Raw genomic sequence first — 21,901 nt, 5'->3', positions numbered from 1 at the left:
TGGGGTCCAGCTGACTTCCTCTTAGGGGGTGGGAGGCAGAGGCCTGGGGCTCACATAGAATGGAATATAATGATGTGCCTGGAGAAACAGCCTCAAAGGCAACCCAGCCCAGTGTGAGTGCAAGGTGTGTGGGAAGACAAGCCTCAGCACACAGGCACAAAACCCCAGGCCAGCCCACTGTGCCCCCACATTTAACCCAACCACCCACAAGGACTCTCAGGGAGAGCCAGCCCACACTCTGTGAGCTATAACTGGAGCCTCTGCTGTGTATTGCACACATGGACCCCAGAAGAGAAGAGGTTCTGCATCGGCTCAGTGAAACAGAACCAGAGCCCATGGACACCTGCTCCAGTGCCTTTCTCCACTTGGCTTACTCCCATGTGGTCCCAATCTGACAGTCCACAGAGAAATGTACTGGGGAGGATGGTCCCACTCAGGACTGTCTCAACCTCTAAACATTGACTGTTTCAAGAGACGCACCTGGGAATTCTGGCAACAGCCCAGGATTAAGATCACTGCCCTAGGGAAGGGAAAATGAGCCAGTTGTATACTCAACCAGAGAGGAGGAGAGATGTGTCCTCAGAATGCCAGTTTCCACGGTCAGGGGTTATATCCTAACTCCCAACAAATTTCCAACGTGTCTTTGACCATTTCACCTATTTCTTCTTCATTTTTCACTAAATGAAGACAGTGAGCCTCTTTATTCATCATTTGCTTCTCTTCATAAGCTGGCTCAGAGTGCCTGATTCTAGAATAACCAGCCACAAGGCTCACTTTGAGACGGATGTGAGCAACAGAAGAAAGAAAACACCATAAAAAAGAAAGCTCTAACTATAAGCATTGTTTTATACTTATTATCCTTAGTTTGTACAGATATTTACGCTCTGACCTTATGTCCAACACAGAAAAACTATGAAATCTCACTAGTAGAAACTGCTTAAGATCAATATAAATGATTACAAAATTTACAAATAGATACATAGGGTTTTTTCATCTTCACACAATAAGATGCTTGGGTTTCCTTGGTGGAAAAAAGTCCTATCAGTCTTTACCAACTAGACAAGGATCATATTGAGCTAATGCATGAATTGTTTGTGTAGAACGATGCCTTTGCATTAAAATAGCTATTTTCTTTTTTAAAATTAATTTATTATTTCTTTAAGTTTATTTATTTTGAGAGAGAGATCGATCAAGGGGGGGAGGGGCAGAGAAGAGAGAGAGAGAGAGAGAGAGAGAGAGAGAGAGAGAGAGAATCAAGCAGGCTCCACACTCAGTGTGAAGCCTGATGTGGGGCTTGATCCCATGACCACAAGATCATGACCTGAGCCGGAGCCAAGAGTTGAATACTCAACCAACTGAGCCACCCAGGTGCCCCTAAAATAGCCTATTTTTATATGTGAAATACACCTTTGTATCCATCAATTTTAAAACATTCTCCCCCATATTACTACATTTACTATTAATTTCTGTAGGAAAAAAATTTAATAAGAAAAGTTAAACTTCAGTCTTCCAAGTTATTTACAAGTTCAAAACGAGCAAGGCCCAAACGAATGAGATTTCACTGTATGATGAGAATCCACATAACCCTCTTTTCTCCTAAACTCCTGTCTTGTTTTTCCCACTGCTTTTCCTCTCCCTTACTTCCCTTTAAGTGTACAGATGGCTCTAATTCCACGAAGTCCTCAGGCATTAAGGAAGAGCATGGAATTTGCTACAATGGAAGCAAAAGGTTCCCTATACTAACCTCTCATCGCTCCCATGCATGAAGTGAGAGCAAGAGGGAGCTCTGAATTCCATCCCTCACACCCCATTCATCATGCCCCATCTCTTCCTTCTCCCCTCCAGACTCCAGGGCCTAAGAGAAAGGCTGGGGCTTGTCCATGCAGCTTGCAACCACTGGCCAGAGTAAATGTCTGTATCTTGGGTTGGGCTGGTTGGTCTAAGATTCCTAGGGCTTCCTTTTCCCAGGCTAGTCTTCCCTGATTTGGTTCAGAGACAGCTGAGTTATCTCCCAGGTTGTGAGTCTACCATAAGAAAACCTGAAGTGTCTGGATTTATAAAATCCTTAAGTAGGAAATAATCGTTTGCAACAACAACAAGATTTTTCACATTATAAAAGGATTTGCTCCAGGGTCTCTTTAAATAAAACTTGCCTTAATGGTCTGAATTAGTTTTTCACTTGCTAAAAATTGAATTACAAACAACTTTTCAACAATATATGCATTATGTAAAGCCAAGTAGAGCTAAACTAATTAGCTCAGCAGCTCAGAAGTTGGTGACCTTGAGTAGAAAACCTATTTGCACCAACTGAGGGTCCTATGTATCAATTCTCCCAGGCCCTTGTGAAACCAGCTGTCAGCATCTATAATAAAGGGGAAGTCCACTGAAAACTAACTCAAACAGGACCAATGAAATAGAAACATGTTTTCACTATCAGGTACATGTCTGGGCAGACTCATAGAAAATGTTCAATAAACATTTGATGAAAGGATAAAGAAATGAATGAAATGGTAACCCTTTCTCAAATGACATGCACAAGGTCACAGGCCTCATCTGTCACGTGAAGTGCTGGTGATCTGGGTAGAGGACCTCCAGGGTCCCACTCAGCTCCGATAGTCTGAGATGTTTTAAACTTTTCTTCATATTTATTGGCCTTTAAGATCCTCAGATTATCAGATCAATATGCTTTGAGAGAAAGCGCTGGGAACAAAGTCCCTAACAAGGTTCAGCGTGTTTTTGGGAAGATAAAACAACCCTTCCCTGACCTCCCAGCATATTCTTTTCTAGGAGTCAGCTTAGGGATTGGGATGCCTAGGACGCATCACCCCGTCCTGTGGACGGCCTAAGTTACCAAAGTGGAAGGCTAGTGATGGAAGAACGTCTGTGAAGCATACATACCTTGAAAGAGGCAAGTTATTTGTATCTCTGAAGTTGCTGTCTCTGATACAAGGTATATTTGATAATAGCACTATTAGACTACAAACTCTAGACCAACTGTAGATTAGCTTTCCCCTTTAAAAGGAAAGCCTGTTGAAACAGTAGGTCCCTTGCTAACTCTAAAGAAAGCCTGAGAAGCAATGAAAGTCCCTGTGCCCTTTGGAGTTACTGCAGGGAAAAAAGAATCCGAGGGCACCCTCACGGACCTGACCCAACGTCAGTTTCGTGCTTTCTCTTAAGGACAAAGGCATGCTTCGATGGCATTCAGCACACATCCCACCCCATTTGTGTCCTGCTGCTGTCAGAATTACAAGCCTGCTGTTTGGTTAATTAGCAAAGTTGAAATGCTCTGCATCTATTAGGGAAGTAAAAATTACCACTGCCATCTCCCCAGGATCTCCAGCATGGGACTTCTCCAAGCCCCACTTTTGCCTCCTCCTCCCTCCAAATGTGTTAGGCTTACATCGCTGCTGCCTGTTCCTCTTCACCTCTTCCTAGTCAGGCTTCCCCATGCGGGAAAGTGCCCATCTCCTTCACTCTGGGCCCCAGCCTCTGCAGGGCCCCACATGGCAACAGGAGGACTGGCCCTTGGGTCATAGTCCCAACCCCCACACCACCCCCATCTGTCATTTCATGGCTCCAGGATGGCAGTGAGCACCCTAGGGCAGCTGGGTGCCTTGTGCTCCGTGCTAGCCTCCCCTGGCAACCCTGATTTCAACAAGTGAATACACAAACAGCTAACTGTTGAGCATTTGGAGGTGCAAGCTGCCAGGGTACCCACGGATTGCTCTCTATTTCCTTTTGGTTCTCAGCCATACCCCCTTAATGTGCACTTACTTAGAAGTTACTGTTAAGTTTTCTAATATTGTCTCATTGCCTCGAGTGGGCCTGAACCTGTTTCATCAATGCTCAGGTAGGCCTCCACTTCCTCTTTCCAGTCCATGCCTGTATGTCCAGCATGGGAGCCTCGATCAAAGTGGCCCTGAATCACTGACTGATCTGCTGCACAGAAGACATTTGGTTTGCAGTTGAGAGTTCCAAGAGCTCTTGGGACCAAGCCTTACTTTGGGTATAATTTGGACTGCTTCCTATTCCCAGAGTCATTCTTTCATCAATTCTTTATTGAGCACCTATTATGTGTGAGGCCTTATGTGAGGTGTGGAGGTACTTAGATAAATAGGCAATGGACCCTGCTCTCCAGGGGGCTTGCAGGCAGAGACAGACAGATATGTAGACAGGACAATGAACTGTTATTAGAGGCAGGACATCATCTGTACAGAATATAAGGGGCCTCAAAGGAAAGGTCTCCTAAAGGTGAGTCCTAAAGCCCTGCTACTCAAAGTAACAAGCATCACTTACCAGCTAGAACCTTGCTAGAGATGGAAAATCTAGGTCCCACCCCAGCCCTACAGAATCAGAACCTGCATTTTAACAAGAAACCCCAGTGATTCATATGCATGTTGCATTTACAGAAATCTATACACTAAAGTATGTCTTTCTATTCCAGAATTGCCTCAGAGGCATAGATCCATAAAAATATCCTTCTAGTCTAAATAGAACTTCTAAAATATAATCTAGTGCTACCCACCACCCCTCCTACCTCCACTGTGAGAAGACCTCTCACCACCGCCCAACAATTCCAAAAAGTCAGCCACTATCCTGGAACCCATCACCCAGACTCAGTTCTGCAATAAAAAAACCATTGAGGAGATAGATAACTTTCCCCTCCAGGGCACCAAGACTGGACCATGTCTTGTGTTTTTTGGCACTAGGAGTGGTTATGAATAACACCTGTCCAAACTGCTCAGAATTTTGGTAGCTTAAACCACTCTCTCAGGCATCAGATAGTTTAATTTCACAACAAATCTTCCTCACTAACCCAATCCTCAGATCCCTGCTTTCTCTAACTGCTGTCAGTACTATACATACATTTATAGACCAAGACGCCATCTCCAAGATGACCCTGGAGAGCAGAGGAGCCAGTCGGTTTATGCCTCTTCAATGCACCTGCACTCCCACCCACAAGGTACAAAGCCCTGAACACTGGGCAATACTGGATGAGAAGCAGAGGAAAGAAAGGTGCCCACACCCTAGGGAGCTCCATGTCTAATGAGAACATAGTGCAATTCTCTCCCTCGGAGGGGAGACCCAATTTTTGCCCTCTGAGAGTTTCCAGCCTAATAAAATACCTAGTGCCCAATTCCCCTGAGACCAGGATGCTACCAGACTTTGTATGAAAAACGATTTAAGATTCTGAGGTTCTGACAAAGACCCTCCCACACTCCCCCAGCCTGGCTGCCCTATATCTCCTGTATCCTAATTATTTGTGCCATTACCTACTACCTTACCCAAACAGAAACCTGGGAGGCCTTCTAGACTCCTCCCACTCCTACATCCCAAATATCAGTTCAGTGCTTGGTTCTGCTGATTCTACCCATTCAATCTTTCTGGAATCCATCATTTCCTCCATGCAGTTTCTCTGACCTTCTCCTCAAGTGGAACCATCCCTGACTGTGCCTCCTCCTCTCTCTCTCCTGAAAGTCATTTCTATGTTTTCATTCTTTTCACCATTAACAGATTCTGAAACCCTGGAGGCAGGGACCATGTCTTACTCTTTGCCTTACCTTAACACTCAGCACACAGTGCCTGTCATGCAAAAAAGGCTCCAGATATACTGGACAAAACCAAGCATACACAGGTGCTAGAGGACTGAGAGCAAGAGTGGGGAGTAGGAGGTGATTCATCAGGGGGATGGCTCCCCTGAGGAGGTGATCTTTGAACCAGGGTTTGAGTAAGGGTAGGGCCACAGAACAGTGTCCTGGTGGCATGCAGCAAATGCCACAGCAGAGAGGAGGGGCGAGCTGACCCTGTGCCAAAGATGGAGAGAGCTTACGGGGTGAACAGAAAAGTAGGATGAGGGAGTGATGGAAAAGAGGGCATGGAGGTGGTGGCTGAGCTCCATGATCACACTCTGAACTGATATCTCAGTAGGGTGGGCTCCTGGGAAGGCATGAGCAGAGAAGTGGCTGCAAGTGCCATTGGAAGCTCAGAGAGCTGGGACTGCAACAACGCAGCACAGGCCAGAGCTAGGTGGAACCTGGCTGGTCCTGAAGGAAGGCTGTGGTTCCAGAACAGAGCTGGAGCCAGGAGGCTCTGACCCCAAACCCCGTATCACATTCTGCTGTGCAAAAGGTGGGGGAGGATGGGACATGTGGCCCTTGCTGAGGTGGGTGCTGGAATATGAGGACGGGGGCCACTAGAACTTTGTCTCTTTTTATCTTCTGAAGTTCCAAGAGAGGCAGGAAGAATGCTTATCTGTGAGGTACCTGATGTGAGCTGCCAGGCCAGTAGGAGGCTGGGAGTTTGAGTAAGACCATAATAAGATGCAATGTGGCACTGAATCATAAAAGGAAGAGACTTAAGGATATGATCCCTTATGTGTAGGACTAGATGGGCAAAGCCCTGGGAGAAGACACTGTCAGTACAGCTGTGGATGGGAAGGAAGGGATTGGTGGGTGGGAGCGATTATCTTCATTCCCCTCACTATCCCTTCTCTCCCTCACCTCTTTCCTTTATTATCACAAGAGAAAGAGAGAGGGGTGGCAAGAATGAGAGGAAATGGGTAAGAGCAAGAGAGAAAGAGCTGTTGAGAAACACACACACACACACACACACACACACACACACACACACAGAGATGGAGGTGAATGTCTTGTCTCCTCTTTACAGATGCTAACAAGCTATTGAGGAAACTGGCTGTTGGAAAACTCTTCCAGAGACTATAAATATATTCCTTAGATCTCTAGTTAAAACAACTGCCACTGAGGCAGGAAGTGTGTGCTAAGAGGAAGGAATAAATCTGGTAAAGAAAGAGACTGGGCAGCTTTGTGTCAGCAACAGAACACACTGTGCAGTGTGGAGCTCCACCTGCCTTGCCCCACCTGGGGATCCATCTGCCCACAGCACAGCCTCGGTCCCTCAACACTGACACCTGCAAATGTCAAACCAGCCTCAGCAGCAACCTCCCTCACTTTTATGGGAGGAAGGACAGTGTAGCAGAGCTCTCCTCCTCCCAGGCACTTCTAAGAGAAGGACATTCACAAGCCTCAGCTAATCTGATTTCAACACAGAAAGGAGAAGGGAAAAAACAAAGACAAGGGCTCCTCTTTTGGCAAATGCTAAATACTAAGCTTTTCCAAGCAAACTGACTAGGTCTCATGCAGCGGTCAGGAACTTGAGATGACAGTAGCCAGACTGGGTAGTCATTACACCAGGGAGAAGCAACGTTTACTTTCTCTGAAGTCTGATTTGCATTTGTTCATCAGTCCCCACAATGACCATTTCCTGCCCTGTGCTATGATGAGCTGGGTATCTTGCCCAGGGTGCCTTCCCCGACACCTCCCCTGCCCAGGCTATGCTGGCTCCTCCTTCTCTGTCTGTCACATGGCAGACCCCTCACTGTTGTGTCATCTCCACTGCAACATCTGGATCCCTTTCGAGACCCTAAGCTCCAGAGGTCTGGGCTGGGTGTTTATATCTGTATCTCCAATTCCCAGTACACAGCTTGTGCTCAGGAATGCCCCAGGACAGATTCTTATTCACCCACAGTGCCATGATGCCCTCCACACAAATGATGCTTACTGACTGCTGTGCCTCTTCCTCCCCCAGGCCTTCTCCCCTGCCTATTTCTATCCCATCTTTATCTTTTTTCTCTCTCTGGCTTCTGCATGAACTCTAATTGTGGCCAATTTCAATATTAACTTTCTAAAGTCAATATTAGATATAAAGGCCTGGTTAATGGGCTACTTTTGAAGAGCAAAATTTTGTAACACCATTGCTAAATTAGCTGCATTAGAGATCACTATTAATTAGCACTTTAAACATGTGGGTAACACCTCTGTAAGCCCAGCTAATGAGCAAACCGTTTCTGTTTATTCTTCACAAGATTTAATATTAGCTGAGTTGAGACCTCAGCAGCAATGCACACAGGCTCACTTGCCCTCTCCCTCCCTCCCTCCCCAGAAAACTTGACAACATTTGGTGTTCTCTAGACACAAGAAAATGGCCACTTCAGAAGTGATTATATCTGCCCATCACTTCTTAAAAACAGATTCTTTGCTAACTGACTAGGTTATTTAAAGTGCTCATACCTCATGGAGGGTTGTGACGGTTGTAGATTTATTGTCTTTTTGTTACAGTGAGTATTACTCTTGCATGAGTTCTCAAAGTAACACAGAACATTAGCTAGTGATGAATTAGTCAGTGATGAACATGAATCAGCTGTTGAACATTAGCAGTATATTTGCTTATATAATATATTTAGAGAGAGTTACAGAGATACTTAGAGGTGGAGGCGGAAGGCATGTGCTGTGGTTCAGACATATAAAAGGCTCACTCCTTGGGACCCTCACTCTCAGTCCCCCTCCCTCTTCCCCAGGTGCATATCAGTAATATTTGAATTTGAATTAATTTTAATTTAATCAGGACATGACTTTAGGTTAAAGATGAAATTGTTGATTTGAAAATGCATCTTTGGCCCCTGTCACTATGGAACAGCAGGCATGCAAACATGAATGGCCCTGTACTTCCCCTCACTCTGCCCTGCTCCCCATAGCTGGAAGTTCAGATGTGGGTAGCAGTAAAGCAGCAAAGGATGACTGCAGAGCTCAGAGCAAGAGACCTCATGGGGAGCTCCTAAACCAGTCCCCCTCACCCCAGTCCAGAGCTTCTCCCTACCCCTACCTCCATATTTTCTGACTCTATAGCTGTGCCACTCTTGCCCTAGTCTCACTACCCATCAGTGGAAGCAATGCCATAAGGACATAGTGGGCACAGACTGGACACACATCCACTGCAGACATGGGTCAAACACAAGCAATGACCAAATAAGCAAAGAGTAATAACCAGAATTGCAGAATTGCAAATGCAGCCTGACAGGTGAGAAGAGCTATGCCCAAAGGTCATATTATTGAACAAATTTTAGCAAACAAAAGCACCTTCTCTCACTTCAAGGACATGTATGCTGCTGTCCTTGGTCCTGAGCTAGTTGCATAGTTGCTACTCAGAGTGACTGCTCTCCAGCCTGTCCGAGGATATATGAACCAAGTGAGAAAGAGGCAGAGATGAAAGAGACCTTCAGATATATCAGGGAGATAAACAAATATGAAGAAATGTTGAAGGGACATAGACATGGAAAGATTACAGAAGATAATACAAAGATTTGTTCTGGTATTGTTTTTAAATAATCGCAGGGGTGTCTGGGTGGCTCACTCTTGATTTCAGCTCAGGTCATGATCTCAAAGTTCTCATGAGATCGAGCCCCCCTTGGGATTTTCTCTCTCCTTCTCTCTCTGCCTCTCCCCCACTCTCTCTCCCTCTCAAAATAAACATTTTTAAAAATAATTAATAAATAATAATTGTAGTAACCCAGAAAACAGTCTATGCATATCACACACACACACACACACACACACACACACACACACACACACCTACACCTCTCCCAGGGAAATGAGACAGCATGAACTACTTATGGATCCCAGTACTATGTTTTTCTGGCTGGTAATCTCTGAAGTAGATGGATTGGCCATGGAAAAATTTCTAGAGTTTAAGCAATTTTTAAAACTTTCCTTAAGTTATTGCCTTGGGTATCTAAACACTGCCTACTTCAGTTCAAAAATATATATTTAGCACATATATGTTTCAGATAAAATTCCAGTCACTATGGGTACAATGATAAAAAAAATGTAGAGTTCTGACCCCGCTAAGGGACTTTGAGTATAGGAGGCAAATCAGGCACATCAACATGTAATTTTAATATTATATAAGAAATACAATGATAGAGGTACATATGAGAGATTAATATTCAGAAGAGGCCTAATAAAACTCAAGCTCTAAGAAATTGTCTAAAAAGTGAAAAAGCAGTATCTAGAGAAGAGGCAAAGGGTTATAGGATCCTCAGCAAGGTTCTGGACCAGATAGGATACTGGTGAGAACCATGATCTCTCTGGTAGTTTTAGGGGAACAGGGAGAAGAGTAGCTAAGACATGTGGTTTTTCCACCATGACCTAAACCTTCTCCAGAGTAACAGAAGGATGAGTTAATGTTTGCCAGAGATAAGCAACAAAGCTTCCTCTGTGAGATAGTAAGCTTTCCTAGGGCAGGCACATCCTGAGAGGCAGCTCATGGCCCTGAGTAAAGCACAGCTCTGCATTTAGACAGAACTAAGCTTCCTCTGTGAACCTAGCATAACCAGGAGCCAGCATAAGCTAGGAAAGGACCAATTTCAAGAGAGAGTCTGACTCATGATGTCTGCTATTGCTTTAGAAAGAAGCATAATGATGTCAAGTGCTAAATAGGAAATCAAAGTAATCCAAATACCTCACAAAGCTAGAATCCTTCTCCAGAATTCTGGAAAAAACAAGAAGCTTGTGTGTGTGGGGGGGGGGGGGTGGTGGGGGGGGGGATCTACAAAGGGTTGCCTAGGTAACCCTCAACTGTGCTTACCAGTGCACATACTAAGCCATACAATCCAGGACTACCTAATAAACCAAAGCAAGATTCCTAACCCTGCCTCAAGATGTGTGGTTGGGGAGGACCATAAAGCTCGTGAAACTGCATGCAAATTATTGCGTATGTGTCCATAAGTGCCCATGTTTTTGAGAAGAGAATCTGTGTAATTCCAATTTTCATCTGATTTTCAAAGGGGTCAATGACTCCCTAAATGGCTGAGAACCATTTGTCTAAAACAAAGTAAAAAAAAAAAACAAAAAAACACTATAATCTCTCTTGAGTTCTAACCACTTCATCCTATAATCCAGCATCTGACTCACTTATGGCACACTTTCTAACACTCATAACCTAGATGGGACCCAATTCTGTGCTTGGGCTGGCAGAAAAATTAACCAAGAAGAAATTATCTAGATTCCATAGCTTGAATAAAAGGCAGTTGAGGCGGATGGTAGGAAGTCAAGGCTGGGTACAGGACCAGGACCCTATGCTCTAAGGATGAGCTCAACCAGAGGTGGTTCTCCCTCACTGTGGAGTTACTGAGAGCCAGAAGAAGTGAAGTTAAACATGAAAGGAGTTTTACAGATGCCTAGGCATTGCCTTTCCTGGAAGCCTTCCTAATAGAAGATTGCCCAGCCTCTAACCCCTGCTAGCAGAGGGATAACAACTTGACTCAAGACCCTTCCTGACTCCATGAGGGGTTCTGAAAAAAGTTAGAGCCAGCAGAAGGGGTGTGCAAATTTATTTAACAAGATCCCTTGGAGGCTGGATCATGGTGGGATAAGAAGGGGGTTCTCAAGTGTTCCTACTCAGGTAGCCACAGAAGAGCATGCCTGGCCACTATTTGCTCAACAAGCTATTTTTTGTATAAGATAGTAAGCTTTCCTAGGGCAGGCACATCCTGAGAGGCACTCATGGCCCTGAGTAAAGCACAGCTCTGCATTCAGACAGAACTAAGTCTGACTCCCAGCTCTAGCACTTATTAGCTGTGTGCCCTTAGACAACTTACTTAACTTCTCTGAGTCTCTGTTTCCTCATCAGAGATAAGAATACCTACCTCACAGGCTGTGGTGATAATTAAAGGACAAAATGTACTTGAAGGCATCAGACATATACTGATGGCTAAGTAAACATAACACTCCTTCCTTCTTCCCTGTTCATCTTAGCAGCATTAACATGGGGCTTAGTAAATAATACGTGCTTATTAATAAGTGTTGATTGTGTCAATAAACAAATGTAAGTGTACACGTTAAGTGAATAAAGTAAATTCAGAAAATGGCAGCTAAAAACTGCCTCCTCACCTTCCCACTACATGCCTGTAAGCCATGATGCTCACATTCATCTGTGTGGTTCCTGTGAATTTTTATTGTTTTTCACCCCTATCCAATCTAAGCTTTTTGGTGAGCATTCCAACCATTCCTGCTCCCCTAGCCAGTTTCCTCAGATGCAAAGGAAAGCCTCCTGTGCCCAAAGGAAGATCAGCTGCTGATTGAGCTGAATAAGCACTTGCCCCTTCCTCCTGTGTCCAAAGGGCTATGGTCATGGGCATCCCTCCACTCTGATTCCTATGTGTTGGAGACTATAGCTGGCCAGTCTTATTCCTTCTTCCCCAGCTCCTCTCCCCCACTGCCTTTATGAAGCTGGGTTCCAGACAAAGGTGTATGGGTCCAGGTGGCATTTCTGAGAAGTACCTCCATTGCAAATGCATACCACTGTTGGTAGCCCCAACATCTACCCATAGGTTAACCCTTCAGAGCCCCATTAAGGAGTCCCAGCTGCCTGCAGGGAAAAAGAGTAAGAGTCCCAAAGAGTCCATTCCCTGTGGGCCTTTTCCTTGGCTGGCCTTGAGCTGTCAGGCCATTGTGAATGGGGAATTCACAGAAGAAGAAAAGCTAGAGGTTGTGGAGCTAGGTGTGGATGCACAGGAAAGTGGCAAATACAAACTCAGGTAAGCCAGACCTTCAAATCCACCTGCTAAGTAGAACAAATGGTCCAAAGCTGCTAAAATTCTCTGTACTATGCTCTCTGAAGCTATTTTCTCCATCAATTCTCCAACACTTTGAATTTTTTCCCCAGTAATCTGGGCAGATTACCTCCTGAGGCTGGGAAACCTGGTCCTCTTTGTTCTTTTCCAGCTTCTCATAGAATGGGAGCCCCTGCCATGACAGGGAGCCATGAGTTTGCTTTATCCATGAATGAATATGCACATGTACTCAATACACAGATGACATGCTAAAGACTAGAAGAATGTTAAAGTAGAGTGTAAAGATGCTTATTATGGCTTTATACTATTGGAAAATCACACAAAATCTAAATGTTCATCCAGACAGGATTGGTAAAGTAATCCATGGAATATCCACTGTGTGTAGCCATTAAATATGACACTGTGCAAGAGTAATTAATGCCATGGGAAATTTCATGGCCTACTGTTAAGTAGGAAAAATAGATTATAAAACAGCATGTACAAACTTATCCCAATTGTAATATATTAGTATGTGTCTGTGTATAAAAACTGCATACATACCTATACATACTGGTTATCTCTGGAAAATGGGATTATGGCTGATGTGAATTTTAATGTTTCTTTAATTTTTTTGTTGTTGTTGTCCAATTTTTCTTATTTATTCTTGAAATAATGCAAGAAGAGCAAATTCCCCCCTTTGTGTATTAGTCTTTCATATACAGGATCTTTGTATAATATTCATGCACTTAAAAAGTTTAATAATTAGGTTGTGGTTATGAATCCATCTGCAAACAGCATTTTAAAAGTGACCTTATTTTAAGTTTAGGATAACCATGTTCCACAGCTGTTTACTCTATGATATGATTCCATGACAAATAAAAAAAAGTCTACCATTCATCACAGATAGTTTTCTTACAACTGAAAGAATGAAGTCCAAATAAGCTGTAAAAAGAAAATTAATTTTTTGTTAAATGTCATTTAAAGATTTGCTGTGCATGCAAATAGAGTTTATCTCAGGAATGCAAGACATTCAAGAAGACTCAAGTAAAATTAAATTCAAATAAAATCAACATGTTTTTGGATTAAAAAGCTAAATATTATAGCAGATATCTATTGAATGAATCTCTAAGTACCTATTATGTGCCAAAGGGATTTTTTACTAGACTTCCATTTGGAGGAATAAATGGGTGAAAGTAATTAAACATTTTTTAGAAAAAAAAAGATGAATAATGGCTGGGCTTGCCCCACTAGATATTAAAATATACTTTTTTAAACTACATTATTAAAAGGTGGAGGAGACACAAGAATTAACATACAAATGAATGGAGTCTGATTCATAGACCTAATACAGATCTGGCATATTTAAGAACCTAATAGATGATAAGGAAAGAATCTAAAGCAATGAGGAAAAGACAAATTATTCAATAAATGGCACTGGAAAAAAGGACTACTTGGGGTAAAATAGTCAAGCTCATCCTCACAACCTTATACCATACACCAAAATAAATTGTAGACAGATTAGAAACCCAAATCTTAAAAATGACATATAAGAAACATTTTAAGAAGAAATATGGGTGAGTAAATGTAACTGATCCCTGAGTGAAAAAAGAGTTCTCGAGGCATAAAAGCACTAAAAGAAATCAGAAAGGAAAATATTGACGATTTTTGTGTATGGAAAATTTTAAACTACACGTCAGAGTATAAACAAAATTTAGAATGCAAAGGACAAGCTGGGGAACATATTTACAACAAATTTGACAGAATAAGGATTAATACTACTCCCTATTTGAAAAACAAGCAAAGAATAGACATTTCAAAAAAGGAGAAATGGCTAATAAACATAAGAAAAAGCAGTCAACCTAATTACTAATCAAGGAAATTCAAACTAAACAATGAGATGTTTTAAAATCCATTAAATCTGCAAAGATTTTGAAAAGGCAATAATCCTCAATGCTGGCATGAGTGCAGTGTTAGCCCTCCCTGCCCATAGTTCTGCCAGTGTAACCTTTCCAGAAAGCAATTTGGCAATATGAATCGTGAATAATAACACCATGCATAGCCAATGATTTAGTAATTCCCCTTCTGGATGTCTATCCTGAGGAACTGAGGAACACTGAGGACAAATACTTGAGGACAAGGAGTTTTAAGCAGCACGTTTTATTGTGGTCTCAAACTGCAAACAACTTAAATGTCCAACAGAAAGGGATGAGTTAACCAATGTTGAGATAGCTATAAATGGTTTGAATAATTTATAATTTCATAGAAGAATGCTCACAATATGTAGAGTAAAATATTGTATTTTCTAAATATCTAAATATTTTCTAAAATATCTAATGATACATGTACTACATATGTTAGGTTGAATCATATGAAATTTGAGACGTAACTTTTTTAACCTTCAGAAATAGCAATTTGGTATGATCCCAAATATGGATATAATGTATTTCTGGGTTGTGGGATTACGGGGATATTTCCTTTTCCTCTTTATACTTTTCTATACTTTTCAAATTTTCTACAATGAATATGTATTAAAATGTTAAAGTTGTATAATTACATGAAGATCATATAAAGAAACACCCAAAACTCAAATCTATATTAAACTATCTCTCCTTTTTCTCTTGCTTAGAGTTTGCAGTCCTCTGCCTCTTTGATCTTTTTATCTCCATGCTCTTCATCTTTGTCTCTCCTTTGATTTATTTGCATGTTCTATAATTGGTTCTCAAGTTAATCCCTAGAATAAGAAGCAGGGTCCTAGAAAGAGTCTGACCTGGGCTGTCAGTTCCCTTTCCTGTAGGAAGCATTCTCAGACCAGGCACAAGATTCATGAGGTTTCTACTGCTCCAATGTAGCCAGTAGAAGGACCATAATTAGTAGAAGGACCACAGAAGAAGGCAGGCAGCCTCCTCATGGGGAATCCTCTCCACTCATGTCACTGCCACTCCTTTAGGGCTGAGACTAAGGTTCCTGCCCCTGTTCTATGGGAGGCTTGGAAGAGGGTATTGCACAGCTTCCCTCCAACAGCATGTTGGGAAGAATTAATCCCAGTGCCCCTCCCCCCCAAGCCTGACATCTTATTGTGCTCTATATTCTTCCCAGATGTCTGTTGGGAGTTCTCACCCACTACATGATGAAGACTCATACTTCTTGCTGACACATCCTCTCCCAGTTCCTCTTGACTTGCCACTCACGAAGCTCTTACCCCATGGAGTGACAGAAAGACTTATAGTGAGATGATCAGTTTCAACTCATATCAACTTAGCAATGTGGGGGAGGCTGCTCCTTCTCCTTTGATTTCCTCAAGTGGATATTTCACAACTACCCCAGTTAAGATTAAATAAATTCAAGGTAAAGCAGTTGCCAAACTGCAGAGCCCCATACAAAAGCCAGGTATTAGTTATCATGTCTGTATGGTAGCCTTTCTGTGGAAGCAATTACAGGTTTTATGCCTTTCTGATCTTGAAGTCTGCCTGTGCTTTTAGGCTCTAGTTAACCTTCCCACCACTAACACCATCACCACCAACTTCGGAAGAGAGACAGCCCCCTGTATTGGTGACACAATCAGAGAAAGCCTGGGTCATCCCATGCCTACCTACCCTGCTCTGGTGTCTCAGCTCTCAGGATAAATGTGCTCATGGTAACCTTGAACTCTTGGCAGGCATTAATCTGTAGGACAAGTATGGGGCCAGAAGTTGAGTAACTGTGTGGCTATGTTCCCTTTCCCACTTGGGGAACACAGGGGACATGGTTCCCAATGTGGGGTGAGGTCTGTATCAAAGTAACTAAAGGCACTTCCTTGAATTCCTACATGTGTAATTGTCTCAGAACTTGCACTAGGTCACTCAGATGAACCAAACCTGGAAAGACACTCTCAGCTATTCATGAAATGCCACCCCTGTAGAGTCCTGTTCTAACCACTTTCTCTTCTGACAAATGAATATAGCTTTGAAACCCCTGTAATGCATAAAGACTGCCATCCCAGGAGTGGGGCCAGGGTTTCCATCCTCAACATCTTCACCAGCCTCCCAGAGTAAAGCATCACTTCCTCTCACCTCATCTTCCTACTAACTTCATCCAGAAAGAACTCCTAAATGTGTCCAGTGGCTTTACAAACAGTGCATGCCAGTGAGTTGAGCAGAAACAATAACCTTCCTTCTCCTCAGAGCACTGACAAAACATACCCCTTCCTAGAGGGGCCATCAGACGCCAGAACCGAGCAGATCCAAATGGAATGCTAGATCTAAAAGTCCTTACAGAACTGCTAGCCCTTCATTTACAGTAAGGAAAACTAAAATCCAGTGAGGGGAAGGCACTCAAAGTCAGATGGTAAGTCTATAAACCCAAATTTAGTCAAGCATTTTCTGCTTCACACCATATGGCCTGAAGAGTATTATTCCCACTATAGATGCATTCATATTAAAATGCAAGGATGGGTAGATGATAGTTTAGATCTTTGCTACCCAACACAGTAGCCACTAGCTATATGAGGCAATTTAAATTTTCATTAATTAAATAAAATTTAAAATTCAGTTCCTCTGTCATATTGGTCATATTTGAAGTAGCTAATGGCTATCACATTGGAGAACATTTCTATCGTTGCAGAAAAGTTCTATTGACAGTGTCAGTCATATAGATGATAGATATCCAACAAATGGTTAAGTCCTTGAGTACTGGGTCTGTGTCAAGAGCTCTCTTGGAATGTACTGAGAATGTTCTCCATATCCTATAACCAATAACTGAATGAGTACAAAACAGTCCATGATATAGCCAGTGGGGGGCTGTATGGACCAAGGGTCCATAAACATAGATTTGCCATCTAGGAGAGCTACAGAGATGGCCATCCTTGGTTTAAGCACATAAATCTAGGGAAGAAGCAAGTGGCTTCTGTTTCCACTTATTTTTTTTAAAAAGTTTTGTTTGTTCCTTTTTTTAGTGTTTATTTATTTTTGAGACAGAGAGAAACAGAGCATGAGCAGGGGAGCGGCAGAGAGAGAGGGAGACACAGAATCTGAAGTAGGCTCTAGGCGTTGAGAGCCCAACGCGGGGCTTGAACTCACAAACCGTGAGATCATGACCTGAACTGAAGTCAGACACTTAACCAACTGAGCCACACAGGCGCCCTTGTCTCCACTTCTTTCTTTAAAAAGTGTTATTGTTAACTTTTGAAACTTGATCAAATTTCCCAGTGGAAACCAAAGCTTTCAGCTATTAACTGCCAACTTTCATGTAGATGCCTTTGAGCTTCAGCCACTTTGGGAGGTAGTTATGCCAGAAAACCAAGAATTCTAAATGAGAAGGTTCCTAATGGGAAAAAGTCTTCACAAAGCTAGAGCATTTTCAAGAGACAATTTGAAACTTACATGTGTACTCACTTTGTAATGTCCAATTACCCTCTATTAAGCCAACAAAAAGCTGAATGGTCATACTGGAAATCAGGCCATCAGGCTATCATGCTATGGTGAGAAGCCAACCTGCCCAATGGCTTCTGAATCCCAGTTCAACACAAGGTAGGGTGAGAAGTCATTCAAAGGACTGGGTGAACATTCTGTCAAAGAAAAAGCCCGTTTGCAAACAGATTTGACTTGTTCTGTTCTACTCAAAATTTTGAGTAATAGATTAAGAAAATTACTGCCAGGGGTACCTAGGTGGCTCAGTCAGTTATGTGTCGGACTCTTGATTTCGGCTCAGGTCATGATCTCACAGTTGTGAGATTGAGCCCTACATCAGGCTCCACGCTGACTGTGGAACCTGCTTGGAATTCTCTCTCTCCCTCTTTCTCTGCCCCTCCCTTGCTCACACACACACACACACACACACACACACACACACACACATTCTCTCTCTCTCAAAAATAAATAAACTTTAAAAAGAAAATGTCTGCCAATAAAAACTTTACAGATGTAAAAAATCCAGTAAAGACATCCTTTTTAATATATAGAATCATTCATTAAAATGGGACCAAAGGAGAGAGAAATTAGCCGCTTACAGAGATTAGAAAAAGACAAGGCCCCCTGGATATTTTTAACACCTGAAGTTCTAACTATACACAAGACAAAGAAGGGAACTACTCTGAGGCCCATTGGCTCAATTAAGAGTGATTTATACAATTAATGCTTAGAGCTAGTAACATACTCAATGAACACTTGATTTCTTTCTATAGGCTATGGGTGTATTTTTGTATTTGTTCACATCTTGCAGTGTAAAATAATTCCTGTTGCTATTTCAATTTTAAGACATTTTTTATAACAATAAGGTTATTTCTTGTTCTAGAATACCCTAGCCCTATTTTCTACATGGAAGATTCATCAGTGTCCAACACACACAAAAAATGTGACTGTTCCTCAGTTTTCCCATTTGCAAAATGTAAGTAACACCAATCTCATAAGGCTATTGTGAGAATTAACTGAGATTATGTTCATACCTTGTGACTGGTAGATTGCAGGTGTCCGGTAAGTGCTAGGTGATTGTGTGAATGAATGAATTAATGAAGTGTCTGGACTGTGTGACTGACTTGTCACTGGGATCAGCTGTACAAACCTGGAAGCAGTCAAATTGCAGAAAACCATTCACAATTTAAGACACAACCATCCACATGCTGTCAGCTCCTGAAATTGAAGATACAATAACTAGGAGGAAATAAGCTTCCTCCAGAGAGCTGCCTTGCAAATTCAGACTACTGCAAAGGTAAGGACATTACAGTTCCCATGGAAAATAATCTTCCCTTCAACTCTAAATGTATCTGATTCTGTGTTTGTGCAGATGGCAAGAGTAGTCAACAATCTAATCACGCTAGCTTTGGAGCTCCATGACTAAAATCCTTCCGTCAAAATCCATATGTATATTTGGAAATGTTCACCATCCAACTGGGGCCCAGGCATGCAAAGAGCAACTCAGTGATAGTTCTGGTACTGTTCCAGACAAATAATGTTCCTGACCCAGGAAAGAACACTACACTAGGAATCTAAAGACCCAAGCTCTCTGCAAGCTTTTTCAAAGTCTCTTCCCTTTCTGGCCTTCATTTTCAACACCAGTAAAATGAACAAGCCAGACAAGCTGATGATTGAGACTGTCCCCTCCCTGGCTATTCCATTCCCTAATTCTGCTTTGCTGTAGAAGAGATCGTGGCTGGCAAGAAGTTACAGAAGGGGGCAACCCAGAAAGAAATTGAGAACCTCAGGGGTGAGAATCATCCTGGGGAGATACCATATTTAATTAATTGTAAAATGCATCATTAGTTTATATACCATCAAGAAAGAAAAAACTATTGCAATTAAACTACTACACACCATAAACTGTAAGATGCAGAGACAGTAAAAATGTGGAGAGGAAAAGGGCATCTTAGAATCAATGAAATATGAGAACTAACTGGGCACTTGTTATACTCTAAGCATGAAGCTAAGTGTTTTACACATATTGTTTCATTTAACCCCAAAATAACCCTGTGACATAGAAATGTGCGAAAGATCAGCACTTTACAAGGGGTAAAAAATGAGGTACAAGGGGTTTACAAAATTTGCTTAAGGTCATCTAGCTAGTCAGTAGAAGAGGTGAGATTTGAACCTACAACTATTTCACTCCAAACTCTGTCTTCTTAACCCTTTACCCTTTGAAGAAAGGCTGGAGCATTTGATACAAAGTGAAAATGAGTTGTCTGATGGATATAGGACTAAAACACTAAAACTATCAGTATACATTAACAGAATTCACTAGGATAAAATACTTAGAACTGGAAGGGACCTCAGAAATAATGTAATATAAGCACATACTCTACAAGCAAAGAAACTAAAAAGCCCAGAGGAGTTATGTCATTTGCCCAAAGTTACACAGCCAATTGTGCCAAAGCTAGGATTCTAGAATTTTGCCCAGTAATAAGATCAAGATCACAAGTCTATATAGTTTCCTGAACCCACCCATTGCTGTCTTTTCAAGTTCTGGGCATTTTCCCATCTGTAGTCAATGATTTCTTCGTGACTTCCCTGTGATTACACAGGCAAGTTCCTTCAGCACTCCAGAATGCAGTTCCCTCAGGCCTGAGCTATGGAGCCATTCCCAAAGCAGTGTGTGGGGGTGGACAGGACAGCTGGGCTGGGTTCTAACGCCCCTAGTTCCAGCAACACAGCATGCTTGATTCCTCCATGTCTTGTAGATGAATATGTAAATTGAGCCTGATACCACCAAACTCACACAGAGACCATGTATACAACGTCCCAGTGGCACACAGTAAGTAGACAATGCATGACAGCTATTATGGCTACGATGGTTGAAGTAGGTTGGTGCTTTTACAATCTCCTCACCTTTCTTGACCATTGGTTCATATATGATCATCTGCTTTGCATTTTCCAATTTGAAGCACATTCTCTTAGATGGAAACAGCAGGAGCAGAACCACAGGCCTGTATCCTTGTCTTCATCTCCCTTTACAATAAAACAGCTTCTCCAAACAGAAGTTCAAACCCTCCCCTACCACTACTGTTCACAAGTTTGCCTCCTGTGGCTTTAATCCAGTTCTCTGACCTTCCTTTAAATGTTTGTACAAGGCCTTTAAAAATCAAGCTTCTTGAGGAAGTCCTTTTCCTTTTATGATTTATCCTACTTGTCTTAAAGTGAAAGGCAACCCCTTTCCAAGGTGTGGTCAGCCCTCAAGATATCATAGCCACTTGAAGCTCAAGGTCAAATCACTTTATGTTCAATCTTCCAACCATTGCAGGTTGACTGCCAGTACAGTAACAGCCCTTTCCTACCTTTTTAGGGATCTTTGTGCTTCTCATTACATACATGATAAAGACAATATGTAATAATTATGTTGCAGGCTGCCTGGAGAAAGGGCAGGCCCTCAAGCTGGGAAGGGGAAAATGCTAAAGAAGTTAAGTAACCAGGATGTGGGCTGACTTAATAGTCCTACTTTCCGTTCTAAAGACACCTAACTGGGGGAAGGCCTGTGCCCAGCCTCACTAGTTAACCACCCAAAAAAGCCCAGCGCTGAAACCAGCAGGCATAACCAAGACACCCCCCCCCCCCCCAATCCCCAACCCCAGTGACAGCTTAGTTCACAAAACATAGGCTTTGTAAATCACACATCACAGGAGCCCAAATTTCAGCTGTTCTGCCTGGCTGTTGTTTTGTTCTTGCTGCTTTTGTGGGACTTTGCAGTAGATGTTTGCTACTGTGATTAAAGGTTACTACCTAGGTGCAGGCTCCCTGAGTGCCTTAACATATCTTATGTTGATTAATTCTCACAACTACCCAATGGGATATATATTATTTTCCACATTTTATAGGTGAAAACTAAAGATTCAAGAAATCAAATAATTTACCCAAAGTCACAGAGCTAGGAAAGGATGAAGACAGAATTTGAACTCAGGTCTGTCTTAAGCCTGTGCACAAAACCTCATACCATGTGGATCTGTCTCATCTAGTACCCAAGTCACTCTGAGTCAAGGCACATCCAGAGCTTCAATCCCTATAGGATTGGGATGTAGCCATGTTTGGTACAGCC

At 42.4% G+C, this 21,901-nt stretch overlaps 1 protein-coding gene across 7 annotated transcripts in view; it reads right to left on the bottom strand.

Annotated features, from left to right (window-relative positions):
- Nucleotides 1-21,901, bottom strand: part of KALRN (kalirin RhoGEF kinase) — a 669,312-nt gene that overhangs the window by 477,949 nt on the left and 169,462 nt on the right. The gene's annotated exons all lie outside the window — the stretch shown is intronic.

This window comes from Panthera pardus, unplaced genomic scaffold (genome assembly GCF_024362965.1).
Source record: "Panthera pardus isolate Hobbes unplaced genomic scaffold, ASM2436296v1 HiC_scaffold_16, whole genome shotgun sequence".
NCBI lineage: Eukaryota > Metazoa > Chordata > Mammalia > Carnivora > Felidae > Panthera > Panthera pardus.
The sequence above is the reverse complement of the archived record's forward strand: the minus strand, read 5'-3'. Positions and strand labels throughout refer to the sequence as shown.